This window comes from Manis pentadactyla, chromosome 11 (assembly GCF_030020395.1).
Source record: "Manis pentadactyla isolate mManPen7 chromosome 11, mManPen7.hap1, whole genome shotgun sequence".
Taxonomy (NCBI): domain Eukaryota; kingdom Metazoa; phylum Chordata; class Mammalia; order Pholidota; family Manidae; genus Manis; species Manis pentadactyla.
This window is the reverse complement of record NC_080029.1, coordinates 11,839,389-11,857,059: the sequence shown is the minus strand read 5'-3', so window position 1 is coordinate 11,857,059 and position 17,671 is coordinate 11,839,389. Positions and strand designations below refer to the sequence as shown.

At 45.9% G+C, this 17,671-nt stretch overlaps 1 protein-coding gene across 4 annotated transcripts in view; it reads left to right on the top strand.

Moving 5' to 3' along the window:
- The window catches only part of SLC24A4 (solute carrier family 24 member 4), a 162,565-nt gene that overhangs the window by 37,018 nt on the left and 107,876 nt on the right, over positions 1–17,671 (top strand). The gene's annotated exons all lie outside the window — the stretch shown is intronic.

Below are 17,671 nucleotides of genomic sequence, written 5' to 3'. Positions count from 1 at the left end.
CCAATTGCCCCATTAATGTGGGGTGACCTTTTAAAAATATAAATCATGTCATGTCACTTTCTACTTTAATCAACCATTTTAAACCATCAGATAGCTTCCAAATCCCTTATCTCTTGCTTATCCTGCTCTATAAACATCTTGATTTTAGTTCTGCTTTTCAAACAAGCCAAGCTTGTTCCTGCCTCAGGGCCTTGGCACTTGCTGCCTCTTTCCCCCACCGGGGTTTTTGCCTGGTTGTCTCCTTTGTATCTTACTATCAATATCACCCTCTGAGAAAGTCTTCTATGTTTACTCAATAGATCTCCTCTCTTTCTCTTTTGGTTAAAAGCATTGGTTGCTATCTTAATTTTATTTAATTTATTTATCTCCTCACATTAAAATATCAGTTCTTTGAAAGCAGAAATCATTTGACTTGTCCTCTATTGTGTTCCTGCTCCTATACAACAATAGATGCTCATTCATTGTTATATGATTGAATAAGTCAATCAGAATTTTGTGAGATGAGAAATTCCGTAAAGGACTTTGCAAAAATCGAAAAGGTTGTTGATGTGTATTGTGAGGATTTTCTTTATTTAATAAACAATTAGGTCGTGCTTACATTTAGTAGGTATTGGTTTAAATTGCTTCCAAAATATGAACTTATTTTTTATGAAAACCCTTTGAAAGAGGTGGTGTTATTGTCCCCATTTTGCAGATGAGAAAAATGAGGAAGAGTCACTTGAAATACCCAAAGTCACCTAGCTGGGGTGTAAAGGAATTGGAATTCAAACCCAGGCAGGATTCATATAAAGTGTGACATCCGATGAAAATGTGATGGGGAAAGTATGTGTGGGAGTACAGTATCTCTTTGGAGATGCAGAGGTGTCCCTGGTGAGCCACAGAATTTACTGTAGCATCTTCCAGAGTGTACCATGGAATTCTAAATCTTGAGATGAACCATTGGTAAGGGACATTAGGAAATGTGTATCTTGTGTCCTTTGGAGAGCCACCACCCACATTCACGTGATAAAGAGAAATCCCATGGCAGGAACTCTCTCCTGTTGAGCCCAGCATTTCCCAGCTTTAGATGAGCAAGGTGCCCCCCTTGAACACTGCACCCCACTTCAGTACGACTATGAATAGTCCATTAATTAGTATTTTCTGGAACACATTTTAGGAAATAACATTATACTATAATAATACAGTTTATGTGTATTTTATTTTTTGGTAATGGGATTATAATTTATTGGCTGCTTTGTGCTTTTCTGTTGGGGAAAAAAAAAGTAAAATATAATGACCACAGATTGTTTTTGCAAGCAAAACCCAAGAAATACACCCATCTCCGTAAGATTGTTGAAAGGCCGAAACAGCAATAACATATTTGGCTCTTTGGAATAAGGAAACTGAGCCCGAACCTGAAAATAAGAGTCTGATTTCCTGTGTCAATCCCTGGCCTGAAAGTGCAAGGTTTTGCCTTCAAAAGTTCTACCATCTACCTTGGGGAAGGAATGTAAGTGCGTACCCCGTTGTACTGCCAGGCAATGGAAGTAACAGTCCTGAGGGCCCCAAATGCCGTGGCTGCGTCCTGCATAATACTGCGATCTCGGCTTGGAGCACAGCTGCCCGTTGCTGCCACAAGCCGCTGCATTTCAGAGCCCACCTTCCAAACAAGTCGGTTAGGGAAGAAGACATGTCAACACAGTAAACTCTTACTAAAATTTTGGGTACATTTCCTTCCCGTAACTTTGTTATAAATGAATTTTTAAAAAAACACAGCCAATCATATTAGTTTTCTATCCTGACTTTTCTTCCACTTAGCATTTGATTCATGAGTAAACTTTGATTTATGATCCTTGAAAAGATTACTTTAAAAAAAATTTATTTTGACCCGCTTTACTCATTTCATCTACCCCTACACTCCTGCTTCTGGCAACCACCAATCTCATTTGCTCTCTGTACCTATGAGCTTGGTTTATTTTGTTTCATTTTTTAAATTCCGCATATAAGTGAGATCATACAGAATTTGTCTCTAACTTATCTCACTTAGCATAATACCTTAAAGGTCCATCCATGTTGTTGCAAATGGCAAGATATCTTTTTTTTTTTTATGGTAGAGTAATATTCTATTACATATGTAACTCCAGGGAAAATCCTGGGGCATAATGCCTTTGAAACCGAAATCAGTCAAAGGGAGAAATCTCTCCTATGTCTCTAGTGACCCAGCTGCAGGAAAAAGGACCCCACCCAACCTCTCTGTCCAGATATGCCCTCCTCGCCCTTGTAATTACCTATTGATATGGAGATGAACTACTTCTCTCCACCCCTTGGAAACACCTATTGATTTGGAGATGCACTAAGGCCAGGTGAGACATTCTAGAAATATTGCAGTTTATCCACAGTATACTACATCTTTATCCATTCATCTACTGATGGACACTTCGGTTGTTTCCATATGCTGGCTATTGTAAACAGTGCTGCCATGAACATGGAGGTGCAAACATGTTTTTGAATTATCTTTTCATTTTCTTTGGATAAATGTTGAGGAGTGGAACTGAGATAGGGAAGCAGCAGGGAGTAACCCCTGCCCAGTTAGGGTTCAGTGTGGGCCCTGGAGAAGGACAGCTGTCAGGCTGAGGCTTCAGGAATGTAGAGGAATAACAGGATGCTTCAGGTTGAAACAATGTAACAATGTATCCCCCCACCAGGACCCTGTGATACAGAACAGCCTGCGGACCATAGTCAGGTAGGCACATTAGTTTACAGTAAGGTGGGGGTAACCTTTACTGAGATAGGTTAAAATATAACTAGCATTTTGGTTGAACCTATAGGAAACTAACAGCTCCCACTGCAACAGGCATAAAACCCTAGACACCGAGACCCCCAGCAGCAGCCTTCCCCCTCCCTGCACCTGTGGGGTGCATACTTTCTCTTATCCTGAATAAAACCTTCTCTGTAAATCTCCTACCTTGCTCATTCACGAAGTTCATTATTCAACTCCACGAACAAGAACCCTGGCATCAGAATTAACTGGATCATATATGATAGTCTAGTTTTAATTTTTTGAGGAACTTCCATAATGTTTTCCATAGTGGCTGCACCAGTTTACACTCCCACCAACAGGGCACAACAGTTCCCTTTTTCTCCACACCCTTGGCAACATTTGTTGTTTGTCTTTTTGATAATAGCCGTTCTGACATGTGTGAGGTGATATCTCAATGCGGTTTTGATTTGCGTTTCCCTGATGATCAGTAGTGTTGAGTAGCGTTTCATGTACCTGTTGGCCATCTGTTCATCTTTGGGAAAATGTCTATTCTGGTCCTTGGCCCATTTTCTAATTGGATTGTTTGTTTTTTTTGCAATTGAATTGTATGAGTTCTTTACATGTTTTGGACATTAGTCCCTTATCAGGTATGTGATTTGCAAATATCTTCTCCCATTCAGTTGGTTGCCTTTTCATTTTTGTCATTGGTTTCCTTTAATCTTCAGAAGCTTTTCAGTTTGCTGTCCTCCTGCTTGTTTATTTTTGCTTTTGTTGCCTTTACGTTTAGAGTCGGATCCAAAAAGTCATTGCTAAGTCCAGTGCCAAGGAGCTTACTGCCTGTGTTTTCTTCCAGGAGTTTTAGGTTTAAGGTCTTATGCTTAAATCTTTAATCCACACTGAGTTTATTTTTGTGTATGGTGTAAGATATTAGTCTAGTTTAATTCTTCTGCACGTGGCTGTCCAGTTTTCCGAGCAACATTTATTGAAGAGCCTGTCCTTTCCCATTGTATATTCTGGCTCCTTTGTTGTAAATGAATTGGCCATATATGCATGGATTGATTTCTGGGCTCTCTTCTACTCCATTGATCAGTGTGTCTGCTTTTATGCTAAAGGTTACTTTCTATAATTGTATTATATTCCCAAAAAGTGACTACACCATTAAATAAACTGAGTTGGTAGATTTCTAGGTGGTTTCTAACTTTTGCTATTATAGTGTTGAGCTAAATGTCTTCTGTGAAAAAGCTTTATCTTTTTTAAAAATATTTACAGTTTCCTTAAGATACTTTCCTGAAAACTGAATTATTCAGGCAGAGTACATACATTTTTAAGGCCTTTGATCTATCAAACTGCTTTCCAAAAGAATCATCCCAGCTTGCTGTCTGCAGAATATAAAATTCTTTGTTTTTAAACAAATTTTGGTGACCCATTTTTAATTAGAAAAGTCTATTATCCCATGAATATTTTATATCCTTACCATTGAACTTGTTCCCATGTGTCAAAGCAAAAGTTTTGCCGAGAGCCATTCTCTCTCATTTCAAATTGTAACTTCAGTTTTCTGTAAATAACTGATATATTTGTTCCTTATCTGTCTGGGGATTTTGCAATTAGATAACAAATGCATATCATGTTATTTAAACAGTCTAAGGAAAGGCCTAATCAGATACTGAGATAGAGCATGGCTGCTTGGGGAGGGGGTTTGGCTTGAGGGGGGGACATATAAAAGCTGGGTTCTCTGTGTGGGAGTGCATCCTTTCCAGGGGGGGGCCTGGGCCAGCATGTGAGACCCCCAGAGGGTCTGTACACAATTCCTTCTGCTCATAATGGAGCTGGTAGAGAATATGAGTTTATTTGTTCCAAGTCATCTACATTTTAATAGCATGTTGAAGGTATCCCTAAAACCTCCAAAGCCCAAAAGGAAAGTCATAAATGCAGGACTTTCAGGCATTTTAACCAGTTAGTGGATGTGTTTGGGACAGAGATGCCTACCCAGTACTTGTAATAACAATTTATATTTCTGCATGGTGTCCAGTGTCCACTGCCATAACACACTCCCACCCCGCATTCCACACTCGCAGAAGCCCTGTAGGGGAGAGAGAAAGTGACCACTGGCTCAGTTTGTAGATAAAGCAATGCCCTGATGGGCAGGTGAGGAAGTGGCTTCTGGAGAAGTTGAGTGCTCCTTCACTGGGCTCTCTGTCACCCCCACTAGACTTGTACGCCTTTTGAGGATGCCTGTCCCATGACCTGTGTTTGTGGCTCCCAGCACGTTGCTTGTCTTTTGGCTCAATTCATTTGCCAGGGTGACCGAGCTCGTAGGCATCACGTTCAGCCCCTGGATCCACTGTCTTTCCCTTTGTACCCACGAGGCTTCCAGGTCACCATGGGGCTTCTCTGAGCTCCTACGGCATGCCCGACTCAGCTGCACAGCATCATCCTTGTGTTTCAGAGGACAAGCCATGTCGTGTGTGAAAGCAGAATAAAGCAGTCAAGCCTTTTAAGTACACATTTGAAGCAAAAGGGAATATTTAATCTTATAAAAAGACATGGTGTTGCCATGCTCCCAGCAAGCGCCCAGCCTCAGCCTTCAGGTGGGAGGCGTCAGCATGGAAAAAGCCACAAGTGTTCATGGCCAAACTATGCCTGTGGCTGTTGAGCATTTTGGGTTTTCCTGCATTTGGCATCACTCCGCACATGTTTCTCATCTTGGGGATGTTGACTGATTATGTAAGGGAACGTTTTTTTTTGCTGAAGATAGCATTTGAAACTGCAGAAATGTTTCCTGCACTAGCTAAAACATACTTTTAAAAAGATCTTCGGCTTCAGGCATTCTCCTTGGAAAATGTCACAAGGGTAGAGAAGCGGAGTTGGGGACAAGAGGGTGGCTTGGGAAGGTAGAAGGGGGCAGCTTAATTAATTTTCTTAAAACCTTAAGAGCTCAGCTGCATGAATTTCTGGTTGCTAAGTCACAAAATAAAGCAACTGAAGGTTAAATGGAAAGAAAAGAAAGGAGAGACCTTTCAAGGGCGAAGGCAGCACAAGTAGATTTATGCAGCCAGCAGATTTGATCTTTGCCTGATGTGGGGACAGCAATAAGACAGACCCTTGCCCTCATGAGGCTACAGTCTATGTGTGAGGGGCTGTGGGGTTGGGGGGAGCGCTAGTAAACATTGTATTTGGTGGGAAAACAAAGCAGGGTGATAATTAGGGCAAGAGAAGTTGCTTTGAGGTGGGGTGTCTGGGTGGGGGTGGAGGAAGGCGATGAGTCTAACTTCAGTGGTGTTGGATTCGGGCTGCCCATGGGTCACCCCGGTAGGAGCAAGCACCAAGCCAGTGGCTGCAGACCAAGGCTGGATCGGGATCTTAGGGGGTGCAGAGATAGCACCTCAGGGGGCACCCTGGGGTCGGCAGGGAGCCTGTGCAGGGCCTGGGAGCTCAGGAAGGACTGTGAAGTAGCAAACGCGGGGAAGCTGGCACAGGTGTGGCTCCCTGACCGTGTGATTTGGGCACTGAGGTAGTCTGGGACTTTCCTCTCTGTGCTGGGGTGGGCTAAAATAGAAACCCCAGGCCTTCGCTTCCCTGTCCAAGCCCGGTGTGATTCCAGTGGCCCTGGTGTCTGACCTCAGGGGCCTCTCTGTTCTCTAGGTGCTTCTCCCTGGGGCCCAGCCTCTCTGCTCCTCCAGCCTCTGGAGAAAGAGCTCGGCGTTCCCCCTCTAAGGTGCCCAAACACAGGACCCCGCGCAGCTTCTGGGTCTCTGAGTCCTGTGCTTCTCCTTGTCTTACTTTAGTCCTTTCTGCTCCCTCCTCCCAGCTCCCCCAGGGTCAGCCTCCTGCTGCTCAGAAGCAGATGGGGGTTGGGTAGATAAGCCAGCTGGGCAGCCACAGGCTGGATTTGGCCCCATTGACGTGTGTTGGGTCAACACATTTTGCTCAGAAAGTTTTGCAGAATGAATGTGCAAAGCGAGGATGGAGCTCAGGATAGAATCTACTACACGTGGGACATTTGGTCAGCAGCCACTGGATACCTACTGCATGCCAGGTGCTGTGCCCAGACAGGGTGCTGTGCAAGGAGCGTGCAAGGAGACTGAACTTATTGAACTTCGCTTAGTCAAACCCTAGTTGATGAAACTTGGAGTCGGCTGGTGGTTCTTGAAAATTAACAGCCATGAGGAAGAGAGAAGGAAAACTAAGGAAGAGAAAGTTGCTTACATTTTTCAGTCATTTGACTGTCTCCCTCTTTCTGGGTGCTGCTCTGGGATATGAGGAACATGAATCAGACTGCTCGGTTCCGTCACCTGGAAGACCAGCCTGTCTCAGCCTGAGTCATGGAGATAGCAGTAACCGGCCAAGAAGACAGAGGGCCAGCGTGGGCTTGAGCACAGAGTCGGGGTGCAGGGGGCTGCTGCCGTGCAGCTCGTGCACACCTCTGCAGTCTGGAAGGGTGTCTATTCCTGCTTGCTGTCCGAACACTGGTCTGTGCCATGGCCAGGGACTGCTGCCTCGCCAGCACCCCTCTGAATTCTAAGGCACTGGACGCCTTTACTTCATGTTAAAGGGACAGATTAGTGTGGCCTTGCAGCCACCTGAGCCACTTGGCGTTCCCTGACTGCACCTCCCTCAGTGCGGCCTCTGCACTCGCCCTCTCCTCTCCCTGGTCTTTCCCAGATCCTCTGTCTGGTGACTTCCACCTCATTCTTTACCAGCTGACTTAAACTGCCACGTCCCAGCAGCCATGTTTCTGACCCCCTCAGGCAGAGTTAGTTATTCTTTTTGTTTTTCCACTACTGCTTGCACAATGTAATTAGATTATAATTATGGGTGTGTCACATAATTAGCTTATCATAATTAGCTGTCTTCCCAGACACACTGTGAGCTCCTCAGCTCCCTGCCCGGCACCCATGTTTGGCATGTGATGGTCCCAAATGTTCACAGAATGGACTGAGCCTTGATGATCATGGTCGCCTCCTTGGGTGAGACCCCCTTCCCAAGGAGAGTCCTCTGCCGGGCTCTGGGGGGTGGAGGGGGGTGGGAAGGACAGGAGGAAATGGCAGGGGAGAGCCATGGAGTAGGGGAGTAGGATCCCTGCCCTTGAGGAGGGTGAATGGAAGAGGCGGAGCACAAACAGTTATCTGTAAACACTCACGATGTAACAAGTGTGTACACAGACAGCACCTGTGGGGGCGTAGGGAGGAGATGGGACAGTGTGTCTGGGCACCAGCAGGTGACACGGGCACAGAGCCTTCCACTCACTTCCGGAGGTCCTGCCCATCACAGGAGACCACGGTTGGCAGAAGGGACGGGCTTGAATGAGCCCTTGCTGGTCGTCTTTGTGTGGCTGCTGCCGCCTCCTTCGTATCTCCTGTCCCTCATCACCCAGAGGAACTCAGAGCCTTGCATCTGTCCCCTCCAGATGACACACTGCACTGTGACCAAGATGGTTTTGGCTGCTGCTTGAGTGTGTGCAGTGGAATTTCAAACGGTATTGGCAACAGTCTAGGCGCTTCATAGATGTTTGTTGAATGAAGCTCCTCCCCCAGCCTGGCCCAGCAGCTGCTTACCTTCCCAAATGCACCTCTTTTTCCCTGCCTTGTGCCTGACCCTCCTCCCTCACGAAGCCCCCAGGATCCCATGGTCTGAACTAGGCCCACCACCGTCTGTCACCACTCCTGTCTTGGGGGGTGCCCAGCGTGTTGCCTGGCACACACTGGCACTCACCAGGAGAATGTTTGGGTTAGTCTAAATCTACTTGGCAGGCTGTTGGAGCATCCATGAGATTGGTCTGCAGATCAGGTGGCTCTTGAAATACGGTGATTCCAAGGCCTGCTGTTGTCCTAATGGTTCTTGTTTTGGCTCAAGCTTCTGAATAGGCTTGTCGCTCACACTCAGGACCTTCATATCTGGATGGGCTGACCCAGGTGGGCTTATGTTGGCACCCCCACGCCCCTTAGCCCTGGCATGTAAGAGGAGGATGAGATGGGTGCTGGTTTGTGGTTCTCCCACCCTCCTGTGCTCCCCTCTCTGGCACGTCTTACCCTGTGACTCACTGGTGACTGACATTCCTGCTCTGGGAACTGTAGCTGCTCACCCCTCGGTGGGTCCCCAGGGTCTGTAGCTCAGGGGGAAGGCTCAGTGGAGAACTGAGCCAGTCTTACTTCCCAGGGTCCTAAAGTCCCCTGGGTGGGGTGTGGGGTGAAAGGAGGTCCCCAGGCAGGTTGGAGATGATTACAATAGCAGCTTCTATTCATTGGCTACTTACTATGTGTCCTCCACTGTTTCTGGAATTTCATGTATATTAACTATTGATTCTTTTTTTTGTCTGCTGCTTTTTTGTCTTTTTTTTTTTTTAGCTTTATTGTGGTATATTTGACACACTCAACTTCACCTATTTTAAGTGTACATTTAAGAAGTTTGGTAATTGTGTTTGGATATGTAACCTTGCTACAATCAAGATGTAGAAATTTCCTTGACTCCAAAAATTTCTTCCTGCCCATCTGCATTCACCTGCTCCCTGACCCCTAGCCCCAAGCAATCATTGACCTGCTTTCTGTCATTACATTTGTGCCTTTTCTAGAACTTCATGTAAAAGAAATCATACAGTATGTAGCTTTCCTCTTTGGCACCTTCCATTTAGCATGACATTAAGATCTACCGTATGATGCATGTATAAATATCGTATAGCTGTTGGTGGCTGAGTAGGATTCCACAGTGTGGCTACATCACAATTTTGTTCATCTCTTTACCAGGCAATGAATATTTGGGTTGTTTCCAATATTAACTGTTCTTACAACAAGACAATGAGGAAAGTGAGGCAGAACAAGAGTAATGAACTTGTCACATAGCGAGGGGCAGAGGTGGGATTTGAACCAGGCAGTCTGGGGTCAGAGCCCATGTTCAAATTACCACACCAAGCTGCTGTTTACCAAGGGTCAACTTAAGTTTGAGGGCTTACTATGTGCCAGGCACCATTATAAATCCTTCACATACATAACTGGTTTAATTTGCACAGCTTTTGAGGGGTAGGCATTATGTAGTCCCATTTTGCAGATGAGGAAGTTGCGGCACACTGAAGTAGGGAGGCAGGCTCACTCCCCCCACTCCCTGGACGTGCTGCCCGGATGCTGGTCGCCTTGGCCTTCACCTGGGAGGACCAGGGTGTCCCAGCATGGTGGGGTTGCCACAGATGCTCGGGACAAACACAGCTCTGGTCCCTGGCTCAAGGGGCAAGGTCACGACAGCCGGGTGCAGCCAGGAACACATGCTGGTGGCAGAAATGGGATAGACTGTTGGGTGTCAGGCTTTCCTAGAGTGTCACGCTCAGGGCTGCCCTCTGACCTCAGTACTCAGGGTGGACTCTCCTTGCCCAGAGCTCATCCCCTCCCCTCTGGCTTGGGGCTTAGAAATGAAGCAGTGGGCCAGCACAGCCTTGGGACATCTTGGGGCTTGCTTGGATGACAGAATCCACACAGTGGGAACCTTTGATGAGCCTGTTGCTGTGTCCCTCACCACCTGAGTCCCATCCCCCCACAGCCTAGGTTAAAATGAGGGGTGTCCCCTCCACAGACACATCTATTTAGGACTTGCCCTTATGTTGCTTTTATTGGATAGGACAGGGGTGGAGGGGCCCGAAGCCAGAGTAGCTGTTTGTGTTCCTTGAATCTCTTTCTGTGGTATCTGTCTAGCTATTGAAGACTTAAAAAAAGAAAAACAAAAGGTTACACATAACTGAAGTATAATCCCTCTGTTGTCTGGATAACAAGGATTGTGGTTGTGGTGATGATAATTCTCAACTTATAATTTCTTAAGTTTTCACAAGCATTGTCTTGAGATTTTTAAAACCCTGGAGTGGGCAGAGAATGGGTGATTAATTCTGTTTCTTTTCAACCCAAGGCTCAGAGAGCCTGAGTTACTTGCCTGGAGTCACACAGAGGGCAAGCGGCATGCCGGTACTAGGTCTGGACCTCTGGCTCTGGTTTCAGTGCCTTCTCAGCCCCTCTGTGAAGCCCCCTTCTTGGCTTCAGCTGGGAACATGCTTTCCATCCTCCTTTGAGTTGATGGGTTCCCAGGAGTGGCATGAGGGAGCAGGTGGACGTGTAGGAGACTGTCGGAAATTGAGGGTCCTCGTCTGTCACTTGAATGCCTTCTGGAGCAGCAGGAAGAAATGACAAGGCACGCCCAGAGCCCTGCTAAGTCACAGGCCAAGAGGTCTGTCCTCTGAGACTGGTCACGAGAAAGCAGGAGTGTGACCAATGCCTGGGCCTGAGCTCTGTGCCCGTCACAGCCGGAGAGGGGGACTTACACGTCCAGGGGCTATTGAGCTCTTGCTATGTGCTGGGGGCTGCTCTAACAGAGTGCTGTATTAACTCACTCAGTCCTCCCCACAAGCCAGAAAACCAGGTAGAGTGAGGTCAAGGTTGCTCAGTCAGTGCAGAGCTGGGGTCCCAGGCCCCTCCTCCAGATGTGCTCTTAGCCTCAGACCATTAGCAGGGCAATAGGACGGAGGTTTGTTTCTCTCCGGCTTGGCCCCAGCCCAGCCCGGAAGATGATGAGATCTGAGGTAGTAGGCTGAACTGCTCTGCCGAAGAAATGAACCAGAATGACAGGGTACCAGCGGGGAAGGTAGCTCTCCATAGGAGAATCAGAGCAGGAGAAAGAGGGTCGCAAGCCAGTCAGGGGGTTGCCCATCCCGCAGAGAATGGTCAGGTGGTCCAGAGTAGAGCACACTGCTCCCCCTCAGGTGGTGCTTGTAGTCTGTTACACCAAACTGTCCATCACCGGCTGCCTCTGAGGGGCTTTGTGGGCTGGGGTGCTCCGGAGGGATGGAAAACCAGGCGAGGTGACGTTGCACTGCTGGGCAAAGCAGAGGGAAGGCCGGCGTTTGCTGCCCATGAGGGGCAGGAGAATGATGCTTCCAGAGGAGCGGAAACTCAGAAGAATGCAAGCACTGGGAGAGTTGTCAAAGTGTATTTTTGAAAAAGTTAACATAATTTTCATACAAATAGACAGCGAGCATGTGTCAAAGACTTTATTTAACTCATTAATGAGGGAACCAGCAGGATTGCCAACACTGGTTCCAGGAAAGATGCAGGAGACAGACATCTCATGAGGGGATGGAGGCTGGAATCTGGTTCCTGAGTGAGATCCTAAGTCTGTGCATCCTGCAGGGCAGTGAAGTACCACCTGGGGGTTGTCTTTTTTCCCTCCAGACACAAACAAGTGGCAGTTTACCCATTTCCAAGTTTAACTCTTCTTCTACAAGTCTGAGGCAACTCAAGGAGGAAATGATCAAAGTGACAGTCTCAGGAGAGCCAGACCCTTTGCTGGGCAGGTCAGATGATGCTGTGGTGTGACATTGAAAGGACCACAGACCACCATCTGCCTTATTTTGGAGTTACGGATGATTTTTTTTTCTCTAAGTCTTTAGAGACATCTGGAGAGAAGTTCTTCTGAATCTCCTCTAGTAGATGGGTCTGGGACTCTAGTGGTTGTTTAAATATTAAAGGACGCAGACTCACGGTCCTTTAAAGGACGTCCTACCATTAAAAGTATTGGTTTGAAAATGCGCATCACATCTGCTCCTTCCCAGAGTCTCGTTATGAGATCAGTAAAAGGTTTTTATTATAAAAAAAAAAAGACGAAAATATTTTGGAAGCTGGAAAGCGAAGTGTAAACAGTAAGTTGTCCTGCGAGTTGGGGAGTGGGGGTGAGAAATGGTGTGCTGAAAACAGGAGGGTCGGTGGGAAGCCAAGGAAGCAGTTTGGTGGCCTCTCTGTTCCCCTCCCCAAGTTAGCCCTACCAGACTACCCTTCCCCACCCCCACTGTCACAGAAAATGAGGGTTTACACTTTGGAGGCAGGGAAACAAAGGGCCTCTGGAGAAGAGGGATTAGGAGGTTTACAACCTGGATGGAGACCCACAGCTGCCTCCTGCACTCACCTTCCAAGAAGCCAGCTGCCAATACTGTACCCAGTGGGAGGATTCTGGAAAGTTCTTCCCTGGGGGCTCTGATCGGCCTGTGAGAAAAGACCTGAAGACCCTGACCTCCGGAAGTCCCACTGAAACAGCCTGATGGCCCTGTGACTGAGGCCACCAGCCTCACCCAAATGTCCTCCAAGTCCAGGCAGTTCTTCCTGCCTCTCCCATGAGCCCAGATGACCAAGAATCACCTAGTGTCTCAGGAGAGGCCTGACTTTGCAAGTCAAACAGAAGAAAAGCAATTTGGAGGCAACCAATTCTACAGGGAGGGAGCAGGCACATATTCCCAGGATGAAAGTAGACTTTATATTGCGTCTGTAAGTGTTCTTGCCAAGATGTCTGGTATAGGTGCAAACATGAGGACACAGATGAATCCGTATGTGGAGTGGTCTACAAGAAACTGCTGCGGGGGCTTCAAAGACACGAATAAAAAGAAGAAAGAGGTTAGCTCTACTCTAGAACAAAGGAGAGGAAGACATGGCCACCAAATGCAATGATTGGACGCATTTTTTTCTTCCCAGAATTGGAAAGAAAAAATATTTGCAAACCACATTTTGGGGACAATTAGAGAAATCTGAATATGAGCTGTATGTGAGATGTTGTATCAAGATTAAATTCCTTTTTGTTTATAACAGTGTTGTGGATAGGAGCAGGGTTTCTCAGCTTTGCCACTATTGACATTTTAGGTCAGATAATTCTTGTGGTGGGAGCTGACCTGTGCCTTCTAGGATGTTTATCAGCATCCCTGGTCTCTGCCCATGAGATTCTAGGAGGATCCTCTGCAAGTCTTGCTAACCAAAAATGTCTCCAGACATTGTCATTTGTCTCCTTGGGGAAGGAGGTGCTAAAGTTCCCTTGGTTGAGACCCATTGGTATGGAGAATATTCTTGTTCTAAGGAGAAAGGTACTGAAGTATTTAGGGCTGAACTTCATAATATCAGCAGTGTAATTTCGAATGGTTTAGCAAAACAAATGTGTGGTATAGAAAAAGTGAATGTGGCAAATATTAATTGGTTAGTCTAGGTAAAGGGTATACATGGGCATCCATTGCATTATTTACATTTAGGTTCGAAAAGTCTCCGAGTAAGTTAACATAAAAAATTTGCAAGTGAGAACCCACAAATTGTACCATTGCAGTGAAGGACTCAAAGAATAGTTAAAGATTAAATTGAGAAGTCTCCCAGATATGGAGCAAAAAGAAATTAAGGAACAGGAGGTGCCTGAATCTACCACAAATTAACTGTGACTCTGGGGAAGTCTCCTTATCTCTGTGGATTTTAATTTCTTCGTCAGGAGGATGGAGCCCATCATTTCTGTCCTGCCTACTGCACAAATATAAAAGGCAGTTGTTCTCCTCGTTATTCTAGAATTTCTGTCTCACAGCTACTTTCTGTGAACGGTGTTCATGTACTTACTGCCCTGATTGCATTAGTTCACCCCTCTACTATCCATTTGAGAAACATTACTTGAAAATACTCACATAAAGAAAACATACTTTTATTAAAACAGGAGAGAAAAAGAATTAGAAGATGAGGTCAGAAAGTCCAAATTCAGAATAATGTTCTAGAAAGAGAAGACAGAAAAAATGGAGGGGGGAAATCATTTGAGAAAAAAAAAAAAAATTCAAGAAATGTTCTTGGAATCAAATTTCCAGATGAAAGGCCCATTAGGTCTTTAGTAAAATGGATGAAAATGGGCCTCACTAAAGCTTACCATTGTGAAATTGTCCTGTGTTTAGAAAAGGGTCTAAAAGATTCCAAATGAAGCGAGCAAGGTCACATACAAACAAGGGCCTAGACCTAGAGCAGCAGCAGCCTTCAATGCTGGAATACTGCAGAATAAAACCTTAGAAAGTCCTAGAACAAGAAAGTTGTTCCAGCCTAGAATTCTCTATCCTACTGAGCCCCTAATCAACTCTGAGGGCAGAATAAAGACATTTTCCCACATGCAAGGTCTCAAATGTATCTCAATCTCAGTGACTTTGCAAATCCACACTCATTTCACACTCTTGGGTCTGCTTCTTGGGCAGTCTTTGGGGCCTGGCTCAGTGTGCCCGAGTGGTGCCGGCCCTTTCTTGGTCACCAAGCCAGGGAGCACACACACCTGGCTGTGTTTGAGAGTGTGGAGTTCACCGTCTGGATGTACCGTGTGATCTGGTGCCTTGGAGACAGTGTTTTGCGGCAAAGTGTGCCTGGGCTTCTAGCACCCAAGGATCCAGCTCGTGGCTCAGTCCCTTGGAGCTTCATCAAGGTTTTGGCCTTGCCAAACTTACTTTCTCATCCAGAGAGTGGTTATGATGTTGACCTCCAGGTTTCAAAGACGTGGATGGAACAGTACCTATTATATTATATTTGCATCTCGTCAAGCCCTGGGGAAGAGAGGGGGTCATTTTTGATTTTAAGAAAAACTTGTCCTTGGAGGCCTCCGGAGGAGAAGGGCCTCACGCAGGTCCGTAAGGAGTTAGAGTGAGCTGAGCCAGCCCCCCAGGAGCCTGGCTGTGTCACCCAGTGGTGGGCTACATGCCCCCCTTGCCTCTTGTTCTGCAGTCACTTACCAACATGCCCTGAGTGTGAGTGTCCTTTGGCTCTGAGATAATTATTCTCTTTCTGGTTCTATCAGAAAAACTCCCTACTGGGAATAAGGTTGGGGAAGAGGCCAGTCTCCACACCCCATGGACTTTGAGGATGCAGACAGTGAACCCCGTGGGTTTGGTTAGTCACACATCAGACCTTTCTACCAAGAAAGAACACCCTTCACTTGGCTGTGTGTGTATGTGTTTAACCATGTTTTGTCTTATTGTTTTTCAAAAACATGGAAAATTTCAAGCACATATACAATTAGAAATAATAGTATAATGACCCTCTCCACACTTCTCCATCACCCAGATTTGTGGCCAGTCCTGTTTTATCAGTACCCCCCTACCTACCCCTTCCCATATTATTTTAAAGCAAATTCCACATGTAATGTGCGGTATCATTAATAAATCAGCATGTATCTCTAAAAGGCTTTTTTCTCTTAAATGACATAACCACCATTACTACATACTGCAATTGCACCTGAGAAATATCTGATTTTATTCTTTATTCAACCTGGACCTGGGTCTCTACAGCCTCCTTGGGAAAATGAGGCTTAAGCCAAAATGCAGAGAGAGCTCAGGAGGTTCTTGGTTCTCTGTTCTTCCCCGGGCCTGGGCTCTAGAGATGGAAGAGCGGTTTCAGGGACCATCAAGAATACTTTTGGACCTGCGTGAGTTTTATGTCACATTTCCCAAAGCAGGCAGGGCCACTGTGTCACATACCTGTCTCCTTCCAGTGGAGGGGGATGGGGTGTGGTTTCCAGTGAACAGAGAAGACAGATACTCAGAGACCCCTCACGTGGTGAGGGGCGGTTCAGGACCAAACCTAAGATCACCTTGAAGGACCCGCCTTTGCTCACGGGTCCCTGGGAAGGGGGCATCAAGTCACAAAACTAATCCCCATAAATGGAAGCTTTTCTGTCGGGTGTCCTCCCACACCCAGGCTGCTCCCGTAAGCGGGGCCTGGCGGGTGGGCACCGCATCCCTTGTGCCTGGTTTGCTGAGGGCTCAGGCATCCCAGAAAGAAAAGCGCTCCTTGCAGCAACCCCCAGCTCCATCTTCCCGGCTTCACCCTCAGCATCGCCAGCTCTTGACACATGTTCTCATTATGCTCATCCTTTGAGAGCCAACTCTGAATTTAAATTTGTGCTCTCAGTATATCGAGCCTTAGAAAGTAGGACATTTCAACATCCTATGACACAAAGTTAGGGGAGCTTTGAACACTGGGTACAGTGTTTCACAATTGGCTTGTTTACCCTACTTTTGTTAATAGATCTTTAGTTCTCTGTAAACATTTGCTCCTATCTTTTGGTTTTATTAAATTTTGAACTGCACATATGTTTTCAAGTCCTCTGGGTAACAAAAAGTCAACGGATGATAGATTACATTTTTTCATTGTTTGCCAGCCTGTGGAGTTACAACAGTAACCTAAATCTGATTAGAAATGAGGTTGTGATGTGCTCCACACTTCCCTGAGATCTGGCAATAAGACCAGCAAAACATGAGAAATTAAGCCAATGATCAGGGTCCCCTCAAACAGTTACAACTTTCGACCATGTTCCTTTCTGGAGATTGGAATTGGTAGGATGAAATATAAGTCAACTCTTTATGTCTGTCAGTGAGCTGAGCATCTCTAGAATAAGTTTGTTGAATTGTTTGTCAAGAGAAATTTTGGAAGAGGCCACTTCATGCCTGCTGAGATGGCTATGTTAAAAATAAAAAGTATTGGGAAAGATGTGGAGAAATTGGAACCCTCGTATACTGCTGGTGGGAATGTAAAATGGTGCAGCTGTTGTGGAAGTTTAGAGGTTTCTAAAAAAGTTAAATAGACTTGCCATGTGACCCAGCATTCCACTTCTAGGTAGCTACCCAAAATAATTGAAAACATATGCTCAAATAGAAACTACTATGCAAATATTCATAGCAGTATTATTCATAATTGCTGGGAGGTGGAAACATCCCAACTGCTCATGAATTGATGGACAGATAAACAAATCATGGTATATCCATGTGATGGCATATTATTCAACCATAAAAAGGGGCAAGAACTGATACATGGTATGGCACGGGAGAACCTGGAAAAGATGATGCTAAGTGAAAGAAGCCAGAAACAGAAGGCCATATATTATGGGACTGTGTTTATATGACACATCAGGATGGGCAAATCCAGAGAGACAGAAAGCCGACTGGTGGTTGTCCAGGACTGTGGGAGAGGGGAGATAGTGGGAGTGACTGGTCAAGGGGTAAGGAGTTTTATTTTGTGGTAAAGAAGGTGTTTTGCAACTAGATGGATGTTGCACAATATTGAGAATATACTAAACACCACTGAAACGGTTAATTTTATGTAAGTCTTCCCTCAATTAAAGAGAGTTTGGGTTCTTGTGGCA